Here is a 21,850-nt window from a genome sequence, read left to right as displayed (position 1 = left end):
CTCATTCCGGAGAAAAACAAAGCCCCAGCTGGGGAGAAACTGGTCTGGTAGGCAGCGGGAGAGGCTCGAAAGCTGCCTTCTCTCAGAGGCGCGCAGCCATTAATTCAGGCACGGAGAAAACGCCCCTCTTAGGGCAGAGCAGATGGGAAACCAAAGCTTGTCTGCACCACCCTGAGACTCCGCCCCATCCAAGCTGAGCACAGAAGCTCTCCCAGCCGAGACACTGCTGATCCTCACAGCCAACTGGCTTGGAGATCAACTCCCGCCAGTGATACCAACAATCCCAACCACTCTGAACTCCAGTTTCTGGGGACATGCGGGGGACCCAGACGCCTACGGGAGGGACTCTCGGCGTAGTCCGAGAGTGACTTTTCTGTCGGTGTGGACGTCACCAGATTTCAACCACACTCATAAGGGACACATTCAAGAGGCAGACTCAGTGAGCACCAAAGCCCTACTGTGTCTCCAGCACAGCAATTCTTCCGTTATTTAGACAGCAGGCCCTCACAGCCAATTGGACCGGAGGTCAATTCCTCCCAGTGTACCAACAGCAATCAGGGCTTTTAACTTCAACAAGACTTTCCACTCAGCCCACAAAGGGGAGTACCAAGAGCGACCACCTAGGGTGATTGGGGAAGCTGAGCTACTGGCCCCTATAGGTCACCGACCACACAAAGCCACTCCATCAACACAGGGAGGCAGCCAAAATGTGGAGACATCGGAGTATGTCACAAGTAGGAGAGATAGATGAAAGTAAACTAATGGACGACACAGTGTTCAGAACCATAGTTATAAGGTTACTCAAGAATCTTCTAAAAACCGCTGAGGAACTTGAAGAGACCTTCAAGGACCTAAATGAGAATACTAAAAAAATGGAAAAGGACCAGTCAGAAATTATGCATACACTGTCTGAAATAAAGAATATACAGAGTAGACCACCGCACCCGAAGAGTCAAACCAAAGAGCTGGAATATGAGGAAGAAAAAAACGCCCAACCAGAGAGGCGGAAAGAAAGAAGAATCCAAAAGTGTGAGGATAGCATAAGGAGCCTCCAGGATGGCTTTAAGCGTACCAATATCCGAATTTTTGGGGTGCCAGAAGAGAGAGAGCAAGATACTGAAAACCTATTTGAAGAAATAATGACAGAAAACTTCCCCCACCTGGTGAAAGAAATGGACTTACAAGTTCAGGAAGCGCACAGAACTCCAAACAAGAGGAATCCAAAGAGGACCACACCAAGACACATCATAATTAAAATGCCAAGGGCAAAAGACAAAGAGAGAATCTTACAAGCAGCAAGAGAAAAACAGTTAGTTACCTACAAGGGAGCACCCATACGACTGTCAGCTGATTTCTCCACAGAAACTATGCAGGCCAGACGGGAATGGCAAGAAATATTCAAAGTGATGAATAGCAAGAACCTACAACCAAGACTACTCTACCCAGCAAAGCTATCATTCAGAATTGAAGGGCAGATAAAGAGCTTCACAGATAAGAAAAAGCTAAAGGAGTTCATCACCACCAAACCAGTATTATATGAAATGCTGAAAGGTATTCTTTAAAAAGAAGAAAAAAGTAAAGATAAAAATTATGAACAACAAACATCTATCAACAAGTGATTCTAAAAATCAAGTGAATTAAAAATCTTAGGAACAGAATAAACTGGTGAACATAATAGAATCAGAGGCATAGAATGGGAGTGGATTGATAATTCTCAGGGGGAAAGGGGTGTCTGTGTGGGGGGTATGGGAAGAGACTGGACAAAAATCATACACCTATGGATAAGGACAATGGGGGGGAGGGAACCGGGTGATGGGGAGATATGGGGGGAAAAAAGGAGAAACAATTGTAATAATCTGAACAATAAAGATTTATTTAAAAAAAAAGCAAAAGAATGATGAAATTAAAAAAAAAAAAAAGACTGAATCCAATCAGTCTTCAGGCAGAGGTGGTCTCTAGAGGCTTTGAGTCTTTTCCTGATTTAATTAGTCAGAAACAGCATTTGACACTTGCACTAGAAATTGAGAGGCATAGCAGATCTACCTAATACATAGTCACAAACCCAAATAGGCAGCCTATATGAGGAGACAAAAACAAAAACAAACAATCCCCAAATGAAAGAACAAGAGAATTCTCCAGAAAAAGAGATAAATGAAATGGAGATAAGAAATTTATTTGTTATAGAGTTCAAAATAATGATGGTAAAGATGCTCAACAGCATGAGAAAAGACACAGTAACTATGAAAACAGAAATAAGAATGACATAGCACAAATAAAGAACACCTAGGAAGGAATACACAGCAGATCAGAGAAGCTGATGTAGCGAGAGCCTGGGAAGGGACATTGAACATTTTTTTTTTTTTTTTTTTTTTTTTTTTTTTGTAGCGGTGCAGGCCGGCGGCAGCGGCCACGCCCGTGGAGCCGAGCACCCGCACTTGCGCCCCGGCGCCGCCGCCGCTCAGGCGGTAGGTGTCCAGGCCGGACTCGGCCGCCAGGGCGCGCTCCACCGACACCGAGAAGGCGGCCGCCGGCCCGGGTCCCAGCAGTCGGGCCAGCAGCGCCCGCACGGCCTCCGCCTCTCGGGCCTCGTCCCCGGCCGCGGCCCCCGCCAGGGCCAGGAGCAGGAACCTCAGCGCCGCGGCCGCCTGCATGGTCCACGGTCTCAACCCGGCCGCGGCCCCGCGGGAAACCTATTGGGGACGCGGACATTGAACATTTTTTACATTATTGTCAGCTGAGTCCAGTGGCATTGGCAGAGCAATGTCCTGGAAACGCACCATACCAGAGGCAGGTATGTTGTCAGCCTGACCCTTAGCTCAGGTGCCAGGGGGTGGGTTTCATTATTTAAGTTCGTAACAATATTAGAATAGCAGGTGTGCCAGAAGAGGCAGAAAGGGAGAAAGGGATAGAGAAGGTGTTTGAAGAAATGATGGCAGAAAACTTCCCTAACCTGGTGAAGACAAAAGTCACACAAGTTCAGGAGGCTCAGAGAGTCTCAAGCAAGAAGAACCCAAATAGGCCCACGCCCAGACATGTCAGAATTACAATGCAAAAAATTAAAGACAAAGAGAGAACCTTAAAGGCAGCAAAAGAAAAGAAAACTGTTACCTACAAAGGAGCTCCCAGAAGGCTGTCATCTGATTTCTCATCAGAAACTCTACTGGCCAGAGGGAATGGCATGAAGTAATCAAGGTAAAGGAAAGCAAGGATCTGAGACCAAGATTACTATATCCAGCAAGGCTATCATTCAAAATGGAAGGTGAAATAAAGAGCTCCCCAGACAAAAACAAACAAAAAACAAACAAACAAACAAACAAAAAACACTAAAGGAGTTCATCACCATCAAGCCAGCATTACAAGAAATGCTAAAGCGACTGCTGTAATGAGAAGAAACAGAGAAACCTGGGCATACAGAATTAAAATGGCAATAAATAGCCCTAACAGGTTTGGCTCAGTGGATAGAGCATCGGCCTGCGGACTGAAGGGTCCTGAGTTCGATTCCAGTCAAGGGCATGTACCTAGGTTGCAGGATTGATCCCCAGTAGGGGTTGTGCAGGAGGCAGCTGATCAATGTTTCTCTCTCATCCATATTTCTAACTTTGTATCCCTCTCCCTTCCTCTCTGTAAAAATCAATAAAGTATATTTTTAAATGTCAATAAATAAGTACCTATCAATAATAACCTTAAATGTAAAAGAGTTAAATGCTCTAATTAAAAGACATAGGGTAGCTGAATGAATGTAAAAACAGGACCCAACTATATGCTGTCTACAAGAGACCCACATCAGAACAAAAGACTCACACAGAATGAGAGTGAAGGGATGGAAATAATTTTTCCATGCAAATGGAAAAGAAAAATAAGCTGGGATAGCAATACTCATATCAGTCAAAATACTAGTAGACTTCAAAATGAAGGCCATCATAAAAGACAACATAATGCCGAAACCGGTTTGGCTCAATGGATAGAGCGTCGGTCTGTGGACTGAAAGGTCCCAGGTTCGATTCCGGTCAAGGGCATGTACATTGGCTGCGGGCACATCCCTGGTAGGGGGTGTGCAGGAGGCAGCTGGTCGATGATTCTCTCTCATCGATGTTTCTAGCTCTCTATCCCTCTCCCTTCCTCTCTGTAAAAAATCAATAAAATATATTAAAAAAAAAAAAAGACAACATAATACTAAAGGGACCAATCTAACAAGAGGATATAACCATTGTAAACATATGCACCCAATATAGGAGCACCTAAATTTATTTAAAAAAACTTCTAGAGGACTTCAGGGGAGATCAAGAACAATTCAGTCATAGTAGGAGATTTTCAAAAATATATATTTTTTATTGATTTCAGAGAGGAAGAGAGAGGGAGAGAGAGAGATAGAAACATCAATGATTAGAGAGAATCATTGATCAGCTGCCTCCTGCACACACCACACTGGGGATCAAGCCCACAACCTGGGCATGTACCCTGACAGGAAATCAAACTGTGACCTCCTGGTTCATAGATCAACGCTCAACCACTGAGCCATGCCAGCCGAGCCATAGTAGGGGATTTTAACACCCTGTTGACTTCACTGGATAGATCTTCCAAACAAAAAATTAACTAGGAGCCCTAGCTGGTTTTGCTCAATGGATAGAGCATTGGCCTGCGGTACATGCCCTTGACCGGCCTGGGTTCGATTCTGGTTAAGGGCATGTACCTCGGTGGCAAGCTCTTTCCCGGGCTGGGCCCTGGTCACAGCATGTACAGGAGGCAACCAATCTATGTGTTTTTTTTCCACATTGATATTTCTCTGTTTTTCTCGCTCTTTTCCACTCTCTCTAAAAATCAATGGAGAAATACCCTTGGGTGAAGATTAAAAGAACCCAAAAATATTAATAAGAAAACAGTGACTCTAACTGACATTTATAGAACATTTAACTGACATTTATAGAACATTTCATCCCAAAGCTGTAGATATACATTCTTCTCAAGTTCACATGGGCCATCTCAAAGATAGACCACATGTTAGGACACAAAAAAGTCTCTACAAGTTCAAGAAGATTGAAATCATATCAAGCATCTTCTTAGATCACAGTGGAATGAAATTAGAAATCAACTACAGTAAAAACACCCCAAACCATTCAAACACATGGAGGCTAAATAGCATGTTATTAAACAATGAATGGGTTACCAATGAGATCAAGAAAAAAAATTAAAATTCCTGAAAACAAATGAAAATGAACACACAACACCCCAAAATCTCTGGGTGACAGCAAAAGCAGTCCTGAGAGGGAAGTTCATACCACTACCAGCCTACCTCAACAACAAGAAAAATTGATAATAAACTATTTAACCTTAAATTTAAAGAACTAGAAAGAGAACAATAAGAAAAGCCCAAAGTAAGTAGAAGGAAGGGAATAATAAGATTAGAACAAAAAGAAATGACATAGAGATTAAAAGAACAATACAAGAAAATCAATGAAACCAAGAGCTGCTTCTTTGAAATGATAAACAAAATCTATGAACCATTAGCCAGACTCATCAAGAAACAGAGAGAGAGGACCCAAATAAATAAAATCAGAAATGAAAGCCGGTAAGTAACCACTGACACCACAGATATACAAAGGATTGTAAGAAAATCCTATGAACAACTATAGACAACAAGCTGGACAATGTGGATAAAAAAGACAAATTCCTACAAAAATACAATCTCCCAAAACTGAATCAGGAAGAATCAGAAAATTTGAATAGGCCAATAAAAACTGATTCAATTGAAACAGTAATAATAATAAAAAAAACAAACTCCCAGCAAACAAAAGCCTGGGTCCGGATGGCTTCACAGGGCAGTTTTACCAAACATTCAAAGAAGAACTAACGCCTATATTCCTCTAACTATTCCAAAAATCCAAGAGGAAGGACCACTTCCAAGCTCTTTTTATGAGGCCAGCATTATCTTAATTCCAAAATCAGATAAAGACACTACAAAGAAAGAGAATTACGAGCCGGCCAATATTCCTGATAAACACAGATGGATAAATCCTCAGCAATATATTAAAAAGATCATACACCATGACCTAGTGGGATTTATTCCAGGGATGCAAGGCCGGTACAACATTTGCAAATCAATAAATGTGATACATCACATAAACAAATTGAAAGACAAAAATCACATGATCAACTTAATAGAGGCAGAAAAAGCATTTGACAAAATCCAATACCCATTTTTGATAAAAACTCTCAGCAAAGTGAATAGAGGGAGCATATCTCAACATGATAAAGGCCATATATGACAAACCTACAGCGAACATCATACTCAATGGGCAAAAACTAAAACCATTTTTGCTAAGAACAGGAACAAGACAGGATGTTCTCTTTCTCCACTCTTATTCAATATAGTACTGGAAGTCCTAGACACAGCAATCAGACAAGAAGAAGAAATAAAAGTATCCAAATTGGAAAGGAGGAAGTAAAACTCATTATTTGCCGATGACATGATATTGTACATAAAAAAAACCCCAAAGACTCCACCAAAAACCTACTGGATTTAATAAATGAATTTGGCAATGTAGCAGGATACAAAATCAACACCCAAAAATATATGGCTTTTTTTTTATACACCAACAATGAATTCTCAGAAAGAGAAACTAAATAAACAATCCCATTTATTATTGCAACAAAATATTAAGATATTTGGAATAAACTTAACCAATGATGTAAAAGACTTGTACCGGAAAACTACAGGACATTGAAAAAAGAGATCAAGGAAGATATAAATAAGTGAAAGAATATACCATGTTCATGGATTGGTAGAATCAACATCATTAAAATGTCCATACTACCCACAGAAATCTACAGATTCAATACAATTCTTATGAAAATACCAATGGCATATTTCACAGATCTAGAACCAATACTCCAAGAATTTATATGGGACCAAAAAAGATCCCTAATAGCTGTAGTAATCTTCAGAAAGAACAACAAAGTTGGAGGAATCACAATACCAGATATCACGTTATACTACAAAGCCACCATAATCAAAACAGCCTGTTACTGGCATAATAACAGGCATATAGATCAATGGAACAGAACAGAAACCCAATATTTTATAAAGGAGGCAAGAGCATACAAGGAAGTCAAGACAGTCTCTTCAATAAATGGTGTTGGAAAAATTGAACAGATACATGCAAAAAAGTGACACTAGACCACCAACTTACACCATACAGAAGAATAAACTCAAAATGGATAAAAGACCTAAATGTAAGTTGAGAAACAATAAAAATCTTAGAAGAAACCATAGGCAGGAAAATCTCAGACATCTCTCATAGCAATATGTTTAGGATACATCTCCTAGGGCAAAGGAAACTAAGGAGAAAATAAACAAATGGAACTACATCAAAATAAAAAGCTTCTGCACAGCAAAAGAAACCATCAAACAAAACAAAAAGGGAGCCCACTGTATGGGAAAACATATTTGGTAATGAAGAAGGAGGAGGAGGAGGAGGAGAAGGAGAAGGAGGGGAGGGGAAGAAGGAGGAGGATGATAAACAGGAATAGGATCAATAAAATGTCAATAAATATATATCTACCAACAATTAAATCTAAAAATCAAAATGGATGAAGAAGCAGAACAGAAGCAGACTCATAGACATAGAGGACATATTGAGAGCTGCCAGATGGGAGGAGGTGGGGGGAATGGGTGAAAAAGTGAAGGGATTTAGAAGTACAAATTAGGCATAGCTCATGGACACAGACAATAGACAGGTGAAGTCCTGGGATGGGGGTGAAGGGGATCAAAGGAGGTAAAATGGGGGATATCTGTAACACTCTCAACAATAAAATTATTTAAAAAATATATAGGTGACTAAGAAACTACCTAATTATATCAATGCAAAAATACCTTCTCCAGGACACATTTTATTCAACCTGTCAAAATTGATGACAGCCTGGCCTGTGTGCCTCACTGGTTGAGCATCTATCCATGAACCAGGAGGTCACGGTTCAATTCCTGGTAAGGGCACATGCATGCGTTGCGGGCTTGAGCCCCAGTAGGGGGCATGCAGGAGGCAGCCAATCAATGATTCTCTTTCATCATGATGTTTCTATATCTGTCCCTCTCCCTTTCTCTTTCTGAAATCAATAAAAATATATCTTTAAAAATAAATAAATAACTTTATTGCATTTGTTAATTAATGAATAAACAACATAAAATGGAATAATTTGTGCACTGGCTGGTGTTGCTACGTGGTTAGAATGTTGGCCCATGCACCAAAGGGTTGCAGGTTTGATTTTCCAGTCAAGGGCACGCACGTGGGTTGCAGGTTCAATCCCTGGCCCCATGCAGGGTGCTTGCAGGAAGCAGCCATTTGATGTTTCTCTCTCTCTCTTTAAAAATAAATGGAAAACATGTCCTTGGGTGAGAGGAGGAAAAGGACTGAACAGGTACAGGTGAATGAAGATAAGAGGAAATCAGAAGAAACAAGACTACTGTATGTATGAAACATTATACATAAACCTAATGGTAACCACACAAAATAATTCAGTGCTGACACAAAACATTAAAAAAGATAAAACTGACAAATTAAAATGGAAAGAATCACAAGGAGAAACAATGGATATAAAGAAAACAAAGGAAAAAATGGCTGTAGTAAGTTCTCATATATTAACAAATATCCTAAATGTAAATAAACTGAACTCACCAACCAAAAGTCACAGAGCAGCTGGATGGATTTAAAAATAAGACCCAACCAGCCCAGCCAGTGTGGCTCAGTGCTTGAGTGTTGACCTATGAACCAGGAGGTCATGGTTCAATTCCTGGTCAGGACACATGCCTGAGTTGTGGACTTGATCCCCAATAGGGGAGTGTGCAGGAGGCAGCTAATTGATGATTCTCTCTCATCATAGATGTTTCTATCTCTCCTTCTCCCTTCTTCTCTGAAATCAGAGCACCCAAGTATACAAAGCAACTACCAGCAGACCTCAAAGAGGAAGTTGACAATAGTACAGTTATAGAAGGGGACATAGATACCCCACTGACAGCAGTAGACAGATTATCCAGACAGAAAGTCAATAAGGAAATATCAGACTTAAATGACTCACTAGATCAAATGGGTTTGATTCATTAATACTTTTAGAATGTTCCATCTCAAAATGACAGAATACACATTTTTCTAAAGTGCATACAGAACATTCTCAAAATTTATATGTTGGGGCACAAAACTAGCCACAATAAATTTTAAATATTGAAATCATATACCACAGAACCAAGATGGTGGTGTAATTAAATGCCAGTATTCATGGCCTCCCACAACCAAATCAAAATTACAACTAATATATAGAACAACCATCATTCAGAACCACCTGAAATCTGACTGAATGGAAGTCCTACAGCTAATTGAGACTGGTAGAAGGGGCAGAGGCACGGCACAGGCTGATCTGACACCCACGTGTAGTGTTTTCTTCAATCAGGAGGGATAGCTTGCCTGTGGAGGCCTCCTGTGATGATCAATGCGTCCCAGCCTCACACCAGACCCACAGCCTAGGATTCCAGAGTTGAGAAGAGAAGTCTCTGTAACTTCAGGCTGTAAAAATTAGTGGGAATTATGGCTGAGTAGATACTGAGTCTTCTGGAGACCCAGGCAGTTCCTCTTAAAGGACTGGCGCCAGGGCAACAGCTTAGGGGGATCCAGAAACATACAGGGAGGAACTGGATAGTCTGGCATCAGAGCAAGAACCTGGGGCAGCTTTCTCCCAGATGGGTGCTTGCAGGGGTCATTGTTCCTATGCTGAGATGTCCCTCGTTACAGAGCTGACTGACAGCCATATCTGAGTTTTCATCATCATGGCTCACACCATTCATTCTGCCCTTGTGATTACCTGACACCCAGCCTCCTCCAATTTGCAGCCTAAACAAGCTGTTTGTAGCAGCTTTTCCATGTGAATGGCCTGCCTGGCTCAGGCTTCAGACTTTCCTAAAATCTCACAAACAAGCAGCAGCTGGAGTCAGTATGCCCCATAATGATAAATAAGAGGCCCAAGATCCATTACTAGCAGCTTGCCTTGCTTCTCAGCTTGAGCATTTCCAAGCCCAACACAAGTAGCAGCCATCTGCAGATCGCTGATTTTTCACCTCCCAGGAGGCCCCAGAGCCAGTATACCTGGTGGACAGCTTGAGACCATCCAGACTACAACTCTACACATCCATAAGCAACACACTCAAGGGGCAGACTCAGTGAGTACCAAAGCCCCAATGAAGCAAGTCCTACTCCATAGGAGTGTCTCTTGCACAGTAGCTCTTCCATTGTAGTGGCGGTTGGTACTCATAGCTAATTGGCCTGGAGGTCAATTCCTCCCTTTGATACCAATAGCAATCAAGGCTCAACTACAACATGACAGTGCTCACAGCCCACACAAGGCAGAATCTAAAGTGCCCAGCTCAGGTGACTGAGGAGGCTGAGCCACTGGGCCCTACAGGACACCTACTACACAAAGCCACTCTACTCATTCCAGGAGACATAGCAGCTCTACCTAGTACATAGAAACAAACTAGGGAAGCCCTGCAGGCATGGCTCAGTGGTTGAGTGTCGACCTGTGAACCGTTTGATTAGGACAGTGATGGGCAACCTTTTGAGCTTGGTGTGTCAAACTTCGCCAAAAAACTGAGCATAACTCGGGTAGTGTGTCACTTTGAGGAAAAAACATTATTTCGCAAATGTTTCATCCTCGGCATGCGGCCGCCTCAGCGGCTGCGTGTCATCAGAAATGGCTATGTGTGTCAGTGCTGACACACGTGTCATAGGTTCGCCATCACTGGATTAGGAGGTTACCGTTTGATTCCTGGTCAGGGCACATGCCTAGGTTGTGGTCTCAATCCCCAATGGGGAATGTGCAGGAGGCAGCTGATCAACGGTTCTCTCTCATCATTGATGTTTCTATCTCTCTCTACCTTTCCCTTCCTTGCTGAAATCAATAAAAAACATTTTTTAAAAAAAGAAACAAATACAGGGAAGCAGCCAAAATGTGGGAGACAAAGAAACATGTCACAAATAAAAGAACAGAAAAAGAATTAAATGGAATGGAAGGAAGCAAACTACTAGATACAGAGTTCAAAACAATGGTTATAAGGTTGCTAAAGGATTTCAATGAGAGCTTCAAGGGACTTAGTGAGAATTTCAAGAACCTTAGTGAGAACATCAAAGACATGAAAAAGAATCAGTCAGAAACTAAGCATACACTAACTGAAATAAAGAATAATTTACAGGGATTCAATAGTAGAGAGTAGAGAATTCTGAGAATCAAACCAATAATTTAGAATATGAGGAAGCAAAAATATTCAATCAGAACAGAAAAAAAAAAGAATCTAAAAATATGAAGGTAGTGTTGGAAAACTTCCCCTCTCTTGTGAAAGAAATAGACTTACAAGTGTGGGAAGCCCAGAGAATCCCAAACAAGAGGAACCAAAGAGGTCCACACCAAGACACATCATAATTAGAATGCCAAAGGTTAAAGACAAAGGGAGGATCTTAAAAGCAGCAAGAGAAAAGCAGTTACTAAGAAGAAGAAGGAGGAGGGAAAAAATATTTAAAATATGAACAATAAAATGTCAATAAATACATATCTGTCAACAATTGAATCTAAAAATCAAAATAAATGAATAAGGAATCTAATGAACAAAATAAACTAGAATAAAATAGAACCAGAGGCATGAAATGAACTGATGAATCTCAGAGGGAAGGGGCCAAGGGGAGGTGGGAAGAGATTAACCAAAAAACTTGCATATATGCATTACCTATAGACATAGACAATAGGGTGGTAAGGGCCTGGGGCAGGGCAGCAACTGGGTGGAAGGGGGCAATGAGGGGGGCAAGAGGGGGAAATCTGTAATACTCTCATCAATAAATATTTTTTAAAAGAAATTATACCACCATGTTTTTTACCATAATGATATTAAACTGGAAATTAACTACAAGAAGAAAGCTGGGGGCAAACACACACAAATATGAGGTGATTAACAACAACATGTTACTGAACAACTATTGAGTCAAAGGAGAAGAGAAGGAGGGGGTCACAAGGTACATGAGACAAAGGAAAGGAAAACATGACTTAACATATCTGGGATACAGCAAAAGCAGTACTAAGAGCGGAGTTTATACTTTTACAGACATACCTCAAAAGACAAAAAATAAAATAAAATCCCAAATATACAATCTAATGTTACACCTTAAAGAAATAGAACAAGAAAAACAAATGAAAACCAAAGTCACTAGAAAGAAAGAAAGACTAAAGTTTAGAAGAGAAATTAGTGAAATAGAGAACAAAAAGACAGTGAAAAGTGTAATAAAACAGAACTGGTTCACCCTGGCTGGTGTGGCTCAATTGGTTGAGCATCATCCCATGTACTGAGAGGTCACCAGTTCGGTTTCCAGTCAGGGCACATGCCTGGGTTGCAGGCTCAATCCCCATTAGGTGGTGAGCAGGAGGCAGCCTATCCATGTTTCTCTCTCTCTCATCAATGTTCCTCTCTTTCTCTCTTCCTCTTCCTTCCTCTTGCTCTAAAATCAATAAAAAGTATTTTTTAAAAACCCAGAGCTGGTTCTTATAAACATAAACAAAATTGACAAATCTCTGGCTAGACTCACTAAGGAGAAAAGAGAGAAGATAAATAAAATCAAATAAACAAAATCAAATGAAAGGAGAGAAGTTAAAATAAACAACATAGGAATACAAAGGACTATACAAGAATACTATGAAAGGCTCTACACCACCAAATTTGATAACCTGAAATAAATGAACAAATTCCTAAACATACACAGCTTTTCTAGACTGAACCAGGAAGAAATGGAAACCCTAATAGACCAGTCACACTCAGCTGGCGAGGATCAGCGGTTGAGCGTCAACTTAGGAACCAGGCTGTAATGGGTTCGATTCTGGTCAGGGCACATGCCCAGGTTTCAGTCTCCATCCCCAGTAGGGGGCGTGCAGGAGGCAGCCAATCAATGATTCTCTCTCACCAGCAAGGCAGGAGTTGCTAAGGAAACCTGGCTGGGTTAGGGAGGTGGGAGGTGGGGGTGGGGGGACTAGACCTGGCTAGGTGGGAACAGTGACCTCACCTCAGACCTGAAGTGGCAGTCCTCAGTCAGGTCCTCACACCTGTGGGAACTTGAGCTTTCAAATGTATAGATGTTGCTAAGGCAGAATTCTTTGAAAGAACCAATCATGCCTGACTGGTGTGCCTCAGTGGTTGAGCTTCAACCTATGGACAAGGAGGTTATGGTTCGATTCCGGTCAGGGCACATGCCCGGGTTGTGGGCTTGATCCCCTGAGTGGGGTGTGCAGGAGGCAGCCCATCAATGATTCTCTCTCATCATTGATGTTTCTATCTCTTCCTCTCTGAAATCAATACACACACACACACACACACACATATGTATGTGTGTGTGTGTGTGTGTGTATATATAATATATATATATTAATATATATATATATATATATATATATATATATATATATATATAATATATATATTAAAGAACCAGTCAGCAGCCAACAATACATATTATCTACCCCTAGACCAGTGATGGCGAACCTATGACACGCGTGTCAGTAGCCATTTCTGATGACACGTGGCCGCTGAGGCGGCCGCATGCTGAGGATGAAACATTTGCTGCTCCTGAGGATGAAACATTTGAGAAATAATGTTTTTTCCTCAAAGTGACACTACCTGAGTTATGCTCAGTTTTTTGGCGAAGTTTGACACACCAAGCTCAAAAGGTTGCCCATCACTGCCCTAGACAAAGAATCTTAACTGGAAACCTGCTTTGGGCCCCCTCCCTACTGCTCCCTGCTACAGGGAGTACATATATCTCTCAATAAACTTTGCTTTCACTTACCATTTTTGTCCCTGAACTCATTCTTCAATTTTGCAAGACAACGAACGCGGACCGACTAGGAATTTTGGCATCATCTTGGAGGTCCCACTGAGATCTACAGAATGGTATGAGATCTACGGAACAGTAAGCGAAACCGTCTCTCTCTCTCTTCTCTCTCTCTCTCTCTCTCTCTCTCTCTCTCTCTCTCTCTCATTAGGAGCAGAAACACCGGGCTCCTGTCAGCCAGTTAAAGGCGATTAGTGTGGCCACCAGTCTTAAAACTCAGGAGATGGGTTCCTCAGGGAAAGGCAGTCTAACCCCTCCTTTCTGAGGAGAATGTTGGGCTGGCTCTGACCTGGTTTCCCTCTTTCTCTGTCCTTTATTGGATGGAAGGTGGAGACCAGAGTCCCTTGGGTCCTGACTTTGGTCAGTTGACCTGATGGCTGCGGGAGTCCCTTCTCGTAGGTGCCTTGAGCATGAGTGAGACTCTTCCACATGGCGGCGCCTCCTCGGCCCAGACCCCAAGGCTTAGACCTCTTTACCTCTCTTTGGGAGTTACTGGAGAAGGATAGTGTCCAGATTTCACGGTTGTTGATAGGCAGACCCTCCCATCACTGCCCATGGTGTCCCATGAGTTTTGTTATTTCCACTGGAGGACACAGGGGACCTGTTCCATTTTTTTAAAAATATATTTTATTGATGTTTTTTTACAGAGAGGAAGGGAGAGGGATAGAGAGTTAGAAACATCAATGAGAGAGAAACATCGGTCAGCTGCCTCCTGCACACCCCCTACCGGGGATGTGCCCGCAACCAAGGTACATGCCCCTGACCGGAATTGAACCTGGGACCTTTCAGTCCGCAGACCGACGCTCCATCCACTGAGCCAAACCGGTTTCGGCGGGACCTGTTCCATTTATCTTCCATCCCTCTCGGAGGCCCTGGCCTGATGCACCCCAGTGGGCTCAGGCCCTCTGACATTTTCTCTTTTGTTTCCCTTTTGAGTCTGGATGAGTGAGCCCTTTTGTCCTTGGGAGCCAGAATTTTGGCCCTCCTAGGGGTGGACTATTGTCCGTGGCACCTGGGTTTGTCATCATTAGATTTTCACTTTCCCCATGAGCCCCAAGGACAGGCATATTCTTTGGATGGAATGTAGGGACACAGGCAACTCTTGGAATCCAGGGAGGTGCGCACTTCCCTCCAGACCCTTTGTGTTTTTTGTGGGGTTTATTTGGACTTTGGTTTTTCACACTTTTTGGGGATACAAGGCAACTTACAGTCTTGGATCATTAAATGAACAAACATGGTGATAGAGTACTGACAACAAGAATGACCTGAATGATGGCAGTAAGTGGTTTTCCAGTTCAGGAGGTAACAAAGAGAACAGGTGCAAGATCTTGAAAAAGAACCATATTACTCAGCCACCAAAGGGTTTTGGCTTCAACTCACTAATGGCTGGAAGGAGAGCCAGTCTAGTCAACCATCTTCATCACAGCAATTCGGAAATCTGCACAATTTTTCAAACTATTTGTAGGTACAGGAGAGAACTCCAGACTGACTCATAAATTGATCTGGATGGCTACTGAAGTGTCCTCTAGTCAAAGTTGGCAGAATCTTCAGAGTGACTGTTGCAGCCAGGAGCCCTTCATGTGCTCCCAGTTGTTACCTATGCATAGAGGCTAGTGAGTGTCAGTCCTGCCAGACCACCTCGTGCTGCCCCCGAAGACCTCCTGTCCATTTATACAACGTGCCCGGCAGAGTTCCAGCTGCTACTGTATTGAGGCCATCTTCTGCGCCTCGTGTTTTCTCAATGATGACACCAAATGCACTATAAAGCCAAGCCAGAGAACCTCGAGTGTTAGCCCAAAGTGCCCCTTGCCTCGCCACATGTTCAAAATCTGTACGTTTCTTGGTTCGGACCAGGCCATGTTCTGGGTTTCTTTCAATCCTAGCCGTAGACCGTTCATTGCCCCAAATGCAGCCCCCGTCATGCAACATCCTCCAATGGTAAAGAAGGCCAGTTCAAATCTGCCCCGGGTTTTATTAGCTCCAGTTGGTAAAATAAACTCATCTGTATCCTCACGAGATACCGTGGATCCACATTTAAATAAGGAGAGAGAGGATTCATACCAGTCAGCGTGCGAGTAGCCGGCTCCACCGGCTCCGAAAAAGCCGGCCAACCCCCCTGGGGTCTTGTTGCCGCTCCCCCGCCGCCCTCCACGGTCTCGCAGCAGCAAACTGGCCGTCACCCCTCACCCCCGCCTCAGGCTGCCGACTCCTTCACACGCTGACCTTCGGCCGGTGTCCGCTAAGCCTCGTACTTCCGCTTTTCCAGACCCTTTGTTCTCAGACCCGCCTAATGGTCCTACAAGAGCCGAAGTGGGTCTTGCGGAGTATTTTAATCATCTACACCAGTGGTCGGCAAACTCATTAGCCCACAGAGCCAAATATCAACAGTACAACGATTGAGATTTCTTTTGAGAGCCACATTTTTTAAACTTAAACTTCTTCTAACGCCACTTCTTCAAAATAGGCTCGCCCAGGCCGTGGTATTTTGTGGAAGAGCCACACTCAAGCGGCCAAAGAGCCGCATGTGGCTCGCGATCCGCAGTTTGCCGACCACTGATCTAGAGCACTCTAGAAATCAGACCAGGGTTTGTTTCTCTCCCGTTAAGGAAAATTCACACAGGCAGCATGGAAGTTCTCGTCAGTAAGCACGACTAGTCTGACAGACGCTTGCATGTGGTCACCCACATGTGGGCACCAGTAGAAGGGGGTGCATCAGATAGGACCTCGCCGGTCAGCATGTGTCTGCTGGCCGGTCGGCTCTGTTAGAGGACGTGCACTAGCCACACTCTTCCTTTCGCCCCACACAAGGGACGCCTAGTGGGGGGCCCAACCAAGATGATGCTGGTTGCCTCGTGGTTCTTTTTGTCTTTTCAGATGGGGAACTCCTCATCTACCACGAGGACAGCACCCCCCTCGATTGCATTTTGCAGAACTGGGACTCATTTGACCCACAAACACTGCAGAAAAAGGGCCTGATCTCCTTCTGTACTCAAGCGTGGCCTCAACATAAGCTTGCAGATGGAGAGGCCTGGCCCCCAGAGGGAAGTATTAACTATAATACCATCTTGCAATTAGACCTTTTCTGTAGGAGGGAAGGGAAGTGGTCTGAGGTCCTATGTGTTCAGGCCTGCTTTGCTTTAAGAGACAATCAGGAATTGGGTCAGCAGTGCAAAACTGACCCCTTACTCAAGGCAACATTGACCCGAAGCAGTACCGGAGAGTCGGAATCCCTTAAGGAGGTGACGGGGCCTAGTGCTCCACCGGGTGCCTCTGAACCATCTTGTCCTCCTTATCCAGAGCCCCCGGGAGGACTGGTCCCACCTAAACCCAAGGAGACTCGGCCACCCAGACCTCTGGCCACTCTCCCCTCTCCAGGCGGTGGCTGGGGGAGATTTGGGCCAGCCCGGGTCCAGGTACCATTTTCCCTACAGGACTTACAACGTGAAGATGGGTTTAGGGAAGTTTTCAGATGACCCTGACAAGTACACGGATTTTTTCAGGGACTGACACAAACCTCTGATTTCTCAGGGAGGAGGTAGTGCTTCTCCTGAGTCAGAAAGGCAGCCAGTCCTGGATGCAGCTCAGCAGTTTGGGGACGAATCCTTCTTAGCAGATGCCAGTGGGGCCCCCATGATCAGATTGATTGCTACCCCACTGGCCAACAGGCTGGCTTGGTGATGAGCTGCAAGACTGGGATGGAAAATATTTCCAGACTTGTGTGATTCAAGGGTTAAGAGGATGCCACTCCAAGCCCCTAAACTAGCCTAAATGATCAACTATAGGTCAAGGAAGGATGAGAATCCCTGGCCTTTATGGACAGACTCAGGAAGGAACTGACGAAACACACTTCTATGTCCCCATATTCTTTTGAGGGCCAACTTACTAGTATTTTGAAAGACAAATTTGTAATTCAATCAGCTCCAGATATTAGGAGGAAACTAGAGAAATTGTCAGTTGGCCCTGATAGTACCTTAGACAACCTCCTGAGAGTAGCCGCTTCAGCCTTTTACAACTGGGACCAAGAGGAGGCTGAGAGGAAGGCCAAGGGGAGGGAGAAGGCTGCAGCCCTGGTGCGGCGCTCCAAGGTGCTAATGTCATCAGCAGGGTTGGGGGTGTGGCTCTCCCACAGTTACTTGCTACAACTGTGGCCAGCAAGGCCATGTCAGGAGGGACTGCCTGCAGGGAAACAGGAAGCCACCCCCAAGCCTTGTCCTATCTGCAAGGGGGACCACTGAAAGGCGGACTGCCCAAAGGGCGCAGGCACCCACCGGCTGATCCGCATCTCAGATGGTCCAGCAGCAGGACTGGCAGGCCCGGGTCTTCCCACCCGGCTCTGACACGGACTGTCATCTCCACCCCGGAGCCCTGGGTGACCCTGACTGTCGAGGGCAAGGAGATTAGTTTCCTCCTTGACAGTGGAGCCGCCTTTTCTGTCCTTTCCAACCCTAGCCTACCCTCTTCCCATAGTGACCGTTAAGGGTGTGGAAAGCTGGAAAGCTGGTGACGAGGCATTTTTCCTTTGAGCTGTAATTGGGACAATTTGCTGTTCTCATATGCCTTCCTGATTATGCCAGGAAGTCTGACTCCCCTGTTGGGGCGAGACATCTTGGCCCGTTTTGGCACCACTATAGGCATGGCGCCAGAACAAGTACTCGGCCTACTTCTAGTAGAGACTGAAATTGACCCCGAAGTATGGGCCACACAAAGGAAAGTTGGCAGAGCAGTTAGGGCAGCTCCCATTCAGATACATCTCAGGGATTCAGCTTCCTTTCCCCATCAGAAACAGTACCCGCTCCAGCCAGAGGCAAGGCAGGGATTACAAGCTGTAATAGATAATTTGAAGGCCCAAGGCCTGGTAAGACCTTACAACAGCCCCCGTAACACACCTATTCTGGATGTTCAGAAGCCTAAAGGGGAATGGAGACTTGTCCAAGACCTCTGATTAATAAATGAGGCAGTTATCCCTATACATCTGTGCTTTCTAACCCCTATACTTTATTGGCCCAAATTCCAGAAGACACTGAATGGTTTACTGTATTAGACTTCAAGGATGTCTTCTTTTGCATCCTGACTCACAGTTCCTTTTTGCATTTGAGGTTCCCTCAGACCAGTCCACCCAATTGACTTGGACTGTTTTAGTGCAGGCTCTAGAGACAGCCCTCTTCTGTTGATCAAGCCTTAGCTCAGGATTTATGTCAGTTTGTCCACCTGCAGACCAAAGTATAGATTCACTGGCTCACATGGTTCTAAATCATAGAACGGCCCTAGACGCCCTCCTCACCGAGCAGGGCAATACTTCCTGCTATATATATGCCAATAACTCTTTTGAAATAGAAACTGAACACAAGGTATTCTTAAACAGGCTATATAGTTAAGGGAACAAGCATCATGTTCTCTGTCTCCTAAAATTTAGGTCCAAATCCATAGCATACTTCCCTTGTTAACCCCATGGCTTTTACCCCTTTTAGGACGGCTGGCATGCCTATTCCTAGCATTATTGTTTGGCCCTTGTATACTCAATTGTCTAACTCAATTCATACTTTCTCACCTAGAATCCATCAAACTAGAAATGGTCATGAACCCTGAATGACATTATCCATCTTTCGTGGTCCCATAGATCAGTGGTCGGCAAACTGCGGCTCGCGAGCCACATGAGGCTCTTTGGCCCCTTGAGTTTTTAGCAAAGGCCAGCTTAGGAGTATCCTAATTAAGTTAATAACAATGTACCTACCTATAGAGTTTAAGTTTTAAAAATTTGGCTCTCAGGGAGGATAGGGGAGATTGGGGGGAGGGGGGAGAGATCAACCAAAGGACTTGTGTGCATGCATATGAGCCTATCCAACGGTTAAGTTCAACAGGGGGTTGGGTTGGGGCATCCGTGGGGAGGGGTGTGGGATGGGAATGGGGGGATGAGGACAAATATGTGACACCTTAATCAATAAAGAAATTTAAAAAATTAAATAAATAAATAAATAAATAAATAAAAATTTGCCTCTCAGAAGAAATTTCAGTCGTGCTGTTGATATTTGGCTCTGCTGACTAATGAGTTTGCCGACCGCTGGCCTAGATTGTCCACCTCTGATGGAGCCCTGACAACCCCTGTGACATGCCTCTTCAGCAGGAAGTAGCCGGAGCGGTCCCTGCTCCTATTCCCAACATCAGTGGGGCCTCCAAATTGGAGAGGGGTAATGAGGAGATAGAAGAGGCTAGGCAGTCAGGGACAGGACCACGGGGGTGGGGGTGGGGTTGGGGTGGGGGGAGGGGAGTGAGTGCAACATTGCAGATGTGGACAGAATGCAGCTTGCTGACTGTGTCCTATTCCGGAAACACACACACACACACACACACACACAACACACACACACACACACACAAAACTACAGAGGAAAACCAAGTAACTTAGAATTGAACCCAGCTAGGCAGGAGTTGCTAAGGCAAACCGGCTGGCAGGGGGAGGGGCTAGATCCCGCTAGGTGGGAACAGTGACCTCACCGGTGGACCTGAAGGGGCAGTCCCCAATAATCACATCCTCCCACCAGCAGGAACTTGAGCTTTAAAATGTATGGATGTTGCCAAGACCGGTTTGGCTCAGTGGATAGAGCATCGGTCTGTGGACTGAAAGGTCCCAGGTTCGATTTCGGTCAGGGGCATGTACATTGGTTGCGGGCACATCCCCGGTGGGGGGTGTGCAGGAGGCAGCTGGGCACATCCCCGGTGGGGCGTGTGCGGGAGGCAGCTGGTCGATGTTTCTCTCTCATCGATGTTTCTAGCTCTCTATCCCTCCCCCTTCCTCTCTGTAAAAATCAATAAAATATATTTAAAAAAAAATAAAATAAAATGTATGGATGTTGCTAAGGCAGAATTCCTTGAAAGAACCAATCAGAAGCCAACAAAACATATATCTACCCATAGACAAAGAATCTTAACTGGCAACCCACTTTGGGCCCCCTCCCTGCTGCTCCCTGCTGCAGGGAGTCTGTCTATCTCTCAATAAACTGCTTTTTAAAAAATATAAATATTTTATTGATTTTTCACAGAGAGAAAGGGAGAGGGAGAGAGAGTTAGAAACATCGATGAGAGAGAAACATCGATCAGCTGCCTCCTGCACACCTCCTACTAGGGATGTGCCCGAAACCAAGGTACATGCCCTTGACCGGAATTGAACCCGGGACCCTTCAGTCCACAGGCCAACGCTCTATCCACTGAGCCAAACTGGTTTCGGCTCAATAAACTGCTTTTGCTTCCCATCTTTGACCGTGAACTCATTCTTTGCTTTTTGTGAGACAAGGAACTTGGACCTGACTGGAAATTTTGGCATCATATCTTTTTTAAAAAAAATAATTGGAGCTCTCAGAAGTAACATTAAAAAAAAAAAAAAGGCAACTAACCAAACGGGAGAAGGTGTTTGAAGTGATACTTCCGATAAGGGACTAATAGCCAAAGAACTCATATAACTCAGCAACAACAAAACAAACAATTCAATTTAAAAATGGGCAGAGAGGGGATTAGTGGGGGGAAAAGGGAGACATATGTAATACTTTTCAACAATAAAGATTTAAAAAATGGGCAGAGGACCTGAATAGTCAGTTTTCCAAGGAGGTTATACAGATGGCCAACAGATATATGAAAAGATGTTCAACTTCACTAGCTATAAGGAAAATGCAAATCAAAACCACAATGAGCCATGCTGGCGTGGCTCAGTGGTTGAGCATTGACCTATGAACCAGGAGGTCACAGTTTGATTCCTGGTCAGGCCATATGCCTGGGTTTTGGGCTCGATCCCCAGTAGGAGGGGCATGCAGGAGGCAGCTGATCAATGATTCTCTCTCATCAGTGATGTTTCTCTTTCTCTGTGCATCTCCCTTCGTCTCCGAAATCAATAAAAATATATTAACACGTTAAGCGCCGTGTCAGTCACCGGTGACTGACACTGTACTTTCCGACCG

At 44.2% G+C, this 21,850-nt stretch overlaps 1 pseudogene; it reads right to left on the bottom strand.

The window, feature by feature from the left end:
* Positions 1 to 6,919: 6,919 nt before the first annotated feature.
* LOC129150531 (mitochondrial import inner membrane translocase subunit Tim23B-like) lies at positions 6,920 to 15,954 on the bottom strand (annotated as a pseudogene).
* Between the last annotated feature and the right edge of the window lie 5,896 nt (positions 15,955 to 21,850).

Source organism: Eptesicus fuscus, chromosome 10 (assembly GCF_027574615.1).
Source record: "Eptesicus fuscus isolate TK198812 chromosome 10, DD_ASM_mEF_20220401, whole genome shotgun sequence".
Taxonomy (NCBI): Eukaryota; Metazoa; Chordata; class Mammalia; order Chiroptera; family Vespertilionidae; genus Eptesicus; species Eptesicus fuscus.
Note: the sequence above shows the minus strand (reverse complement) of the source record. Positions and strands in the feature narration are given on the sequence as shown.